We start from the raw sequence: 10,382 nt of genomic DNA on the forward strand, positions 1-10,382 counted from the left end.
TAATTTCTCATTTAGTCTCTATTTATTTTAGCGTGTTTCATTTTGATCCCCTATACTTTTTTTTTTTACAATTTACGCTGTATAATTTCATTTAAATTTTGATCTAGTCCTTATTTATTTTATTACAAGTTAGCCCCTTTATTATTTATCTTATTCTGATTTACCCTAATATTTCATTTAAAATTTAATTTTATCATTTGCTTATTTAATTTCAACCCTTTTACAAATTATTTTATTTATTTATTTTTATTTTTTTTTAAAAATCATTTTATTTATATCATTTTATTTCTGCATTTCTTTATTCATTTATTATTGTTGTCATTATTATTTTATTTTTAATTTTTATTCTTGTTATTTTATTAGTCCTTTATTATTTTTGGCACTCTCATGTCATGTTTATTTATATTTGTTTGTTTTTTCATCATGCGTTTTCCATTTTATTTTATTTTAAGATTATCTTATTTATTTTATTATTATTATTATCATTTTATCATTATTATTATTAATTACATTAGTATTACTATAGTATTCCTTATTTACTTATTATATATTATTCTAATTTTCTACATATAGCCATTTTCAATAATTTATTATCATATCATATAATATAATTACCCATTTTTGTACAATGCCCAAATAAGTAAAATGCATACCGTTTTAAGCGTTACGTTCGTTTTTCGTACGATGCATAAAAAAGGAAAATTTTTAAATTGAGGCAAATGTTCATTATTTTGGAATTAGAAAAGTCATGTTCCTAACTTATAGAATATGGCTTCCTTCTAAAACCAAGATAATCGAATATCTATTTTAAAATAAATATGAAAAAAAATAAGATGTTAGCTTTTGTTCTCGTTTACGAGAATTTAAGGCATTGTGTCCTAACTTACGAGACATGATCCTTTCGTCTCAATTAACTTGAAATAATCCCTTTTTGTGAAAATTAATTTAGTTAAGTAATGTCTTAATAAAAGATCGTATATTAAAATCTCTTCAAATTTTTAATTTTTGACACTAAAGACATCAAAGAATCAATTAGGCATCAATTTTCGGCGTAACGAGGGTACTAATCCTTCCTCGTTCGTAACCAACTCCCGAACTCTTTTTTTGGATTTTTGTAGATCGAAAAACATTATTTTGATAAATCAAATCTCTTATTAAAATGATCAAATTACGATGTGACCCGATCACGCCTCTTAAAAGTGATTGGTGGCGACTCCCATTTTCATTTGTTTTAAGACCAAAAGTGATCTTTCAAAAGATTTCGACAGCTTGACGACTCCATTGGGGAATAAAAATAAGAGAGTCAAGCCACGAGTTGATTACTTTTGGTCTTTTTGTCAAGAATTAATAATTTGGTTTAAATTAATGATCCCTTTATTGTATTTCATCCTTCATGTTTTTGATATCTCGGATTGTATAACGATCTAGTATATATTTTTTATTGGCTCGAAAGTTTTTGTTGTGTGTTCTCCGCATATTACATTTGCATAACTGTTCGATTTTGGTCTTTTCAAGTGGTAGCGAGAAACTATTTCTTCGTGAGTTCTTCACCTCCGTATAAGATAATGGATCGCTTTCGGGATACATTCATACTGATACGTGATATTCGCGACAGGTTTTGAAAATTTATAATTACTCATCTTGAAACTAACTATTATCTCGATGTAGGCAAATGTACCTATCAAACAGTAGTATAGCTTTAGCAAGACCGAATTATCGAACCCAAAGGAACCAAGAGTACTAGTAATTACTTTCTTTTTATTATCTAGCCTAAAAATTAAGGGATTTGTTTATCTAAACTACTTAACTAAACTAAGGGTGCACAGAGAGAAAATTGGGAAATTTTTTTGGGGAAAAACTCAATTGATTAGGACAATACCCAAGGAAAAATCCACCTAGACTTCACTTGTTATTTGACTCTGAATCAGACGATTTATTCATTTGACATGATATGTAGAAATCCATCGAGGCAAATAACGTCTAACCCTAAGTTGATTAATTGAAATCTCTTTCTAATTAATGCCCTAGTGTTGCATTAACTCAACTTATGGATCCCCTTATTAGGTTTCACCCTAATCCGGCAAAATCTTGTCATCCTATCTCTAGACGTGCAATCAACTCCGCTTAATTATGACAAATTTACTCTTAGACAGAGACTTTTTCTCCTCTGAATAAGCGCATTAACTTGAATCAATTTCCTAGAATATTAAAACAAGAATCAAGAACACATAATTAAGAACAAGTCAAATATTTATCATACAATTCAAATAATAATAACAAGATCCGTCTTAGGTTTCATTCCCCTTAGGTATTTAGGGGTTTAGTTCATAATTATAAAAGAAAACATCTTAGAAGAAAAATGAATACAAAGCATAAAGAAAACCCAAAACTCCTGAATGGAAATTGAAGGGAGATCTTCATTCTTGACGATGAATCCGACTTCTGAGATGGACCAATCGGCTTCCCTTGAGTAATTCCTTGCCTCCTACTTCGTGTGTCTATTCTAAGTGCCTCCTCAGTTGTTTAAATAGGCTTTAGAATGCCTAAGAGCCCTCAAAAGTGTCCTTTTCTGCATAGGACTATATTTGGGCTCAACAGATACACGCCCGTGTGTGATTACTCTAGTCTGTAGTCAAGGCTGTTGAACAGGCATGGGCGTGTAGTCTACCCGTGTAAGTCGTACTTCGATCCTACCAAATGGACACAGCCATGTAGCTTACCCATGTGAGGAAGTCCAGGCCGTGTTGATTTCCCATCTGGGTCCATTTTCTCTATTTTCGGCCCGTTTCTTGTTCTTTTCACTCTCCTACGCTCACCTAAGTGTAAAATATGATATTAAAGAATTAGGAGCATCGAATTCACCAAATCTAAGGAGAAATCATCCATAAATGTACTAAGCATGGGATAAAAATATTTATAAATTACGGTTTATCAAATACCCCCACACTTAAGCGTTTGCTTGTCCTCAAGCAGAATCCTCAACTCACAATCAAAATAAATTCTTCTCAATTTATAATTCCTATCAATAATTTCTCAAAATAATCCATAAGTAATCATACATTAAAAATTCAACTAAAAGTACATCAAAGTTTCAAACATTCCAAGTTGAGCATTTTATCACGAAAACATAGGTGTCTCCCCTCATCTAAGTAATCACCTTTGATCAAAATATCACAGAGTTTAGCATCCTCACTAAAGATTCACTCAAATCACTTTAGGTGTTTAAGGACATCAAATAAAGCACTCATTAGTCAATATGAAAAGTTATTACTATAGGCTTACATGAAAATCAAATCTCCACCACTATATATTGAGATGATACATCAATAAAAAAGGTCTTTAGAGGGTTGTAATGTGGCTTTGGTTAGGGGGTGCGGTCACTAGCTGAACGAAAAGGTTAGAATCGAGATTGAATTGAAAAATTACCTAGCTAAAAAAATAACTAGTCATCAGTTGAATACAAGTAAGCTTCTTCTCAGAATATGGAATTAATACTTTAAGCTAAAAAATGACGAATTACAATTAATAGATATGTATATAATTTAATTTTTTTTAAAACAAGTCAAATAACATAGAACTTAATTATTGCAACAAAGAATAAGACATAGCTAAGCAATTAATTCAAATCAAATTTCGACAAAAATATGGATCAAATTAGGGGATTTCAACAATAATGGATTATAGGTTAACATTGAAGGTAAATCAATTAATGGCTTGTTAGGTTCAAAGGGGTTCACTAAGGGTTAATTATGAAGGTAGGCTTTTGTGGAGTAAATGGGTTAAACCTAAGTGCCTTTATCATCTTGACATATCAAATCAAATGGTGTGGTCTTGACATGCATAATCGAGCAAGTTCTAGAATAACAAATCAATACTGACGCACTCATAATAAAAGTGAGCATGAAAGAAATAAAATATGCTTTAAAGGCTCAAGATCTCACAAAAATTATGGCTTTTCGATATTTAAACTTGTGAATTTCAACTCAAGATAATAGATAAACTTAGGAAACAACCTAAAAGTTTTTAATTCTTCAAAAATAAACTTATCATACTTGATTCCCCAATGTCTTAAAGTTTAAACAATTAATGCATAAATGCCTATGTTTTAATTCAAGACATATCACTAAAAATCAGAAATTAATTAAAATTCATTCTAATAGTGATATGAGTGATTTACATGAGAATAAGACAAAATTCAGGGATTTCTAATGATTTCTAATGATGATATAAAAGACCCCACACACTTAAGATGTACATTAACCTCAATGTACAAAGATGGATATATTGAAAAATATAGATATATAATCATAAGATAAGGAGAGAGGTGAAACTTCCTTAACGATGAATGAACTCCTTGAATTGGAGTTATGGAGAATAATCGGCCAAGGCAATAATGAGAGTGGAGGAGGATACTCCGGTGGTGGTAGAGGTTCATTAGTCCATAAGTCCTGCGCTAAAAGAATATTATATCTGGTAGTAGCTATGGTCGTGGTCGAGCAGGACATGGCAGTCGTGGAGAACCTTTGCCAGTGGAGTTTTTAGTTCCTATTTGATGACGAGCTTTGGAGCTTTTTATAACTGTGATAAAATCAAGAACTCTTTAGGAAATATATGGAAGCATAATTACTCATAATGAAATAGAAGAAACTATAAATTATTTAATAAAAATTATAAAAACTAAAATTAAAATAATATTAAAGGAAAATAAAATAAAAAGTACTTAAAGAAGATAAATAAAGGTAAAAGTGAAAATAATAAATAATAAATAAAAAGTTTTTAAACATCGTCATTGCCGGATGGTTCGCGAGGTGGTAGTGGTGATGAAATGTGAAGGTTCTGACAAATCTGATGAAGAGTAGCATCAATGTGATCAAAACGCTGAAAACACTGCTGCTCAAATCGAGTAAGGCGCTCAGAGATGTCAGAGTATGAAGCCGCTGCATGAACTGGATAATGGTTGGGTGATGGCTGAGATGGTGGGTCCTCACGACGTGGAGGGACGTCATTAGTAATATCCTCTGGGTCCTCCTCGGTGGATTGGATGAGGTGGTACTGAGGAGGGTAGGTGCCACGTTGTTTCTCGATCATCCTTATATGTAGCATGCTCGAGATGCCCTGTGGGGACATTTGACCGATGAGAGTGGGGGAGGATGATTGTGCCGCTGTGTTGAGGAGCCCGAAGTACCGAGCCAATTGAGTCACATAGGGCCCGATAGAGATGACTCATCTCTTATGTCGCTTCGTCTGATGGTGGATGGCGAGGGTAATGAAGTAGGCAAGGTCAAATACGTGCCCGTTCACCATGCTCCATAATAAATAGGCATCGTGAGTGTTGACGATGCCTATACTCTCTCACTGTCCTGTCAGAGTGTGGGCCAAGATGGCGTGTAGGTATCGTAGGGATGGGGCGAGGGCCGATACCTTAGAGCAGCTAGGATCATAGGTGGCCCAGGCAGGGACGAGGTCCTTCCAGCACTTTGAGGGGGAGTAGTGGATGTGGCGATGGAGGGTGTCGAGTTCATTGTAGTCCATGAACTTCTCCGTGTACAGCCCAAGTACAATTCTAAACTCCGGTACGCTCAACTGGCACACTAAACCATCAAGGCGAAACTGGACTGTTCTAGGATTGTCGATGTTTGTCATGACGACTTGAAGATGAAAGATCGAGTAGAGTTTCATTGTTAGCTCGAGGTATGTCAGCTCGATGATCTTAAAGACGAGCCCCCACGGTTCATTCGTCAAGAGGGCTCAGACCGCGTCAGCCATATGAATTTGTTCGAGTGTGGTCCAGTCAATGCAGCGGCCCACACCTAGGGGTCGGGCCCGTAATATCTGAAATAGTTCCTTTTAGGGTCCTAAGGGGAACTGGAGAAAAGGGTGACGGATCTCAACGGTAAGACCCGAGGAGGACGTTACTCCTTTCTTTTTCTTCGAAGCGGGGACGGTGGTCTTCTTGCCACGTGAGGCTGACATAGTATACTTGCAAAGGCAAGACGAAATAAAAATAAAATTACTCCCTAACAATGGCATGGAAAAAATATGCATGGCAAAACTAATAGAGATACTTCCTAGAAGTCAAGTACGAAAGAACAACTATGCTAAAAAAAAACCCAATCAGATATATTACGTCATTACTATGAAAAGGACTACGAGAGTAATGCTAACGGAAATATCTAGTGAATGAATGCATGTGGGTTTGATAAGTATGAAATCTGGTGTGGGTAAGCATGAAATCTATGGAGACAAGAGAAATGAATAAATGCAGCACAATGTATTGATTAACATGGAAAAGAGCATAAGTATTCTATCATGATAACTATGATTATTTACTCAAAATAAAGTAAAATATCATGAAATAAGTAAAAGAATGAAGAAAATAGAGGGAAAAAAATGAACAAACGCAAGCGGGAGGAGCTTCGGATCATCGAAGACGGTGTTGTAGTCGGCGCACGGCCGTGGCAGGTAGGGCGTGTGAAGTTGCAGCAGCTAGGGTTAGGGATTTTAGGGAAGGTGATGATGAATAGTGAGGGGTTTATATAGATTTTAGGGCACACGGCTCTGCCCAATTTTTGCCCGTGTGTTTCGTAATTTTTCAAATTTAGGAGCGTTTGAGACTCGCACACATCTGTGCTCTTTGGGCGTGTTGGTGTAAACGACCGTGTCACACGACCATATCCTACTTCTTTTGTTTCACCCACGCCCGTGTTCCAATGCATAAACCCGTGTTGTTTTATCAGTCTTGAGCACGGGTGGTGGGCACGGGCGTGTCGCACGACCGTGTTAAATTCTCTGTTTCAACCACGGTTTCTAGACACGGGCGTGTCACACGCCCGTGTTGGTTTGACACACTCACCCACGACCACGTTGCATGGTCATGGCCACTTATCGCATTCCGTGTTAAGGAAAAATTTTGCCCTGTTTTTACACGGCCATATAGCACGGCCGTGTCTCCGTCCGTGATGTTAGTACGGCCTTAGGCACGCCTATGTGCCTGGCCGTGTGGATTAGAAAACCTATGTTTCAATGACTCAGTTAGTGATTAGATGTTAAAAACTAAAATTTTAAAGAGGTTAACATCGTTAGTGCTCAGGTTGCCTCCCGAGAAGAACTTATTTATAGTCTAAGCTCGACTTACCTTTTTGGTGCATGGTCATGGTGGTGCGAGAAGTTTACACACCTCATCCCTACTATCAATTTTATCAACATAATGTTTAAAATGAGTATTGTTTACCTTAAAAGTGTTGAATTTGGGATGAGTTACCTCGACTGTACCATATGGGAAAATACTGAGTACCATAAGAAGGATTGCTCCGTTAAGTTTAGAAGCAGCAATACGAGGGTCTGCTACATCTAGTAGTACTTTTTCTCCAAACTTAAGTTGATTTGGTGCGACATTGAGCTCGCCATGGAGTGGTTTTGGTTTATTGTGTGTCATCGGTTTATGTGTCCGCCGTTCATCGAGATCCTAAATTTGTAGCCTTCGATCTTCATAGATAGGTCCTTTGTTATTGCTTGAACTTGGCTTATGTAAGTTCTTCGAACTTATTTCCTGCAAAGTAGGTTGCACCACATGGTCAGTTTTAGTAGAATGATTTATACAACCACCTTAAATTTTTGATGTGTTACTCATATTACGAGCTTGAAGGATGATTGTTTCGTCTCCCACACGAAGTGTGAGTTCACCTGTGCTAACGTCAATTATTGTTCTAGCGGTTACTAAAAAGGGTCTTCCTAAAATTAAAGGAACGTTACTATCCTCCTCTATGTCTAGAACAACGAAATCAACTGGGAATATAAATTTGTCAATTTTAACGAGTACATCTTCGATAATCCCCCTAGGAAATCTGATTGTTTTATCTGCTAATTGAATACTCATCCTAGTTTGTTTGGGTTTCCCAAAACCTAGTTGTTTAAACATTTTGTAAGGTATGACATTGGTACTAGCCCCTTAATCAGCCAAAGCACTATTAACATCTAGGCTACCAATTAAACAGGGAATCGTAAAACTCCCTAGATCTTTTAATTTGTTGGCCAGCTTATTCTATAGTATGGTTGAGCAAACCACATTTAGCTCCACATGCGATGCCTCATCCAACTTCCGTTTATTTGTGAAAAGCTCATTTAAGAATTTGACTGCGTTTGGCATCTGCAAAAGAGCTTCAATAAACGGTAAGTTAATATGTAATTTCTTTAATAATTTAAGGAATTTACTGAATTGTTCGTCTGTGCGGTCTTTCCTTATTGCGTTGGGGTATGGCACACGAGGTTTGTACTCTTTACTTACCGGTTTCTGCTCATTGTGGTCCACCTCACCTTTACCTTTGCTTACCACAGTTTTTTGCCTCGGTTCTGGTTCAGGTGTAACTAACCCGTCTTCATCTTGAATGATAATTGCATTGAGTTGCTCCCTTGGATTAGATTCAATGTTACTCGACAAGCTACTTTGTGGTCGTTCAGATATCAATTCAGCGAGCTGACCTATCTGAGTTTCGAGCCCTTGGATCGACGCTTAGTGATTTTTAAGTGTTGTCTCGGTATTTTAGAAATGAGTTTTTGACACTGAGATGAATTTTGTTAGCATCTTCTCAAGGTTCAGCTTTTTCTCTTGCTGGTAAGGTTATTGTTGGAAGCCTGGAAGTGGTAGTGGTCTCTGATTCCCTTGGCTTCCCCATGAGAAATTTGGGTGGTTCCTCCATCCTGCATTGTAAGTATTACTATAAGGATTATTTTGAGATCGAGGATTATTACCCATGTAATTTAGCTGCTTGTTCTCCATCTTGTGGCCATAAGGTGGGTATTCTGAATTGCTGGATCCACCTCCATTTGCTTCGCATTGCAGTACTGGGTGAACCTGTGAAGAACCAAGAAAACTGTCAATTTTTCTATTCAAAAGTTCTACCTGATTAGAGAGCATGGTGACCGAATCGACGTTAAAAACGCCGATTGTTTTCATTGGTTTTCTCCTCATGACTTGCCACTGATAATTATTCAGTGACATCTCTTCTATAAATTCATAGGCATCCTCAAGTGTCTTATTATTGATAGTTCCACCAGCGGCTGCATCAATCATCTGTCGAGTCAAAGGATTCGGGCCATTGTGAAACGTTTGAACCTGTAGCCAGAGTGGTAGTAAGGGCACCTTCGCAAAATGTCCTTGTATCTCTCCCATGCATCATAGAGTGTTTCTAAATCCATCTGCACAAAAGAGGAGATATCATTACGTAATTTGGCTGTTTTAGCAGGCAAAAAATATTTTAATAAAAAAATTTCGGTCATTTGTTCCCAAGTATTGATTGACCCTCATGGTGACGAGTTCAACCACTGTTTAGCCATATTCCTCAACGAAAAGGGAAACAACCGAAGGCGAATGGAATCATGAGAAATGCCGTTGATTTTAAAAGTGTCACAAAACTCTAAGAAATTCGCCAAAGAAGAGTTTAGGTCCTCGTCCTGCAAACCATCAAACTGAACAAACTGTTAGATCATTTGAATGGTGTTAGGTTTCAGTTCAAAATTATTTGCAGCAACAGCAAGCCTAACTATGCACGATTCAGTTCCTGTTAAAGAAGGTTTAGCATAATCATATATATTACGTGGAGTAGGATTCTGATTAGCAGCAATCACAAGAGGTAGCAGATTTTCTTGGTTTTCAGCCATCTCCTCGGTTGTTGATAAACCGTAATTTATACATATTTTTACCCCATGTTAAATGCATTTTATGGATGATTTCCCATTAGAATTGGTGAATTTGATGCTCTCAATGCTTTAATTTCATGTTTTATACTTAGGAGATCATAGGAGAGGGAAAGGAATGAGAAACGGGCCAAAATCGGAGAAAATGGGCCAAAGTACGAAATCAACACGGCTTGGACCTCCTCACACGGGCAGACCACACGGCCGTGTCAATTTGGCAGGCTTGAGCACGGCCTGAATTAATCGCACACGGGCGTGTTACACGGACATGTCCCTGCCGAGCCCAAGTTGAGTCCAATTTGGAAATGGCTAATTTTGAGGGCTCTTAGGCATTCCAAAGCCTATAAATACACCCTAGAGGAGGAAGAAAAAGAGAGGCACAGAATAGGGAGTAAGGAATTACTCCAAGAAAGCCAATTGATCCATCTTAGAAGCCAGATTCAACATTAAGACTGAAGATCTCTCCTAAATTTCCCCTTCAGGAGTTTTTGGTTTTCTTTATGTTTTGTATGCTTTATTATTCTGAGATGTTTTCTTATTTAGTTATGAACTAAAGCCCTTTAATACCTAAGGGGAATGAAACCTAAGACGAATCTTGTTATTATTTTCTGAATTGTATGATAAATATTTAACTTGTTCTTAATTCTTGTTTTGATATCCCAGGATACTAATTCAAGATAAGCTCTTAT

The 10,382-nt window shown here is 36.6% G+C and overlaps 1 non-coding gene across 1 annotated transcript; it reads left to right on the forward strand.

Moving 5' to 3' along the window:
- Positions 1-9,121: 9,121 nt before the first annotated feature.
- LOC121209255 (small nucleolar RNA R71) lies at positions 9,122-9,228 on the forward strand. The gene has a single exon (XR_005904372.1). It is a non-coding gene; the product is annotated as a small nucleolar RNA R71 (small nucleolar RNA).
- The last annotated feature ends 1,154 nt before the right edge of the window (positions 9,229-10,382 follow it).

The sequence above is a fragment of the Gossypium hirsutum genome, chromosome A10 (genome assembly GCF_007990345.1).
Source record: "Gossypium hirsutum isolate 1008001.06 chromosome A10, Gossypium_hirsutum_v2.1, whole genome shotgun sequence".
In the NCBI taxonomy this organism is placed as follows: Eukaryota; Viridiplantae; Streptophyta; class Magnoliopsida; order Malvales; family Malvaceae; genus Gossypium; species Gossypium hirsutum.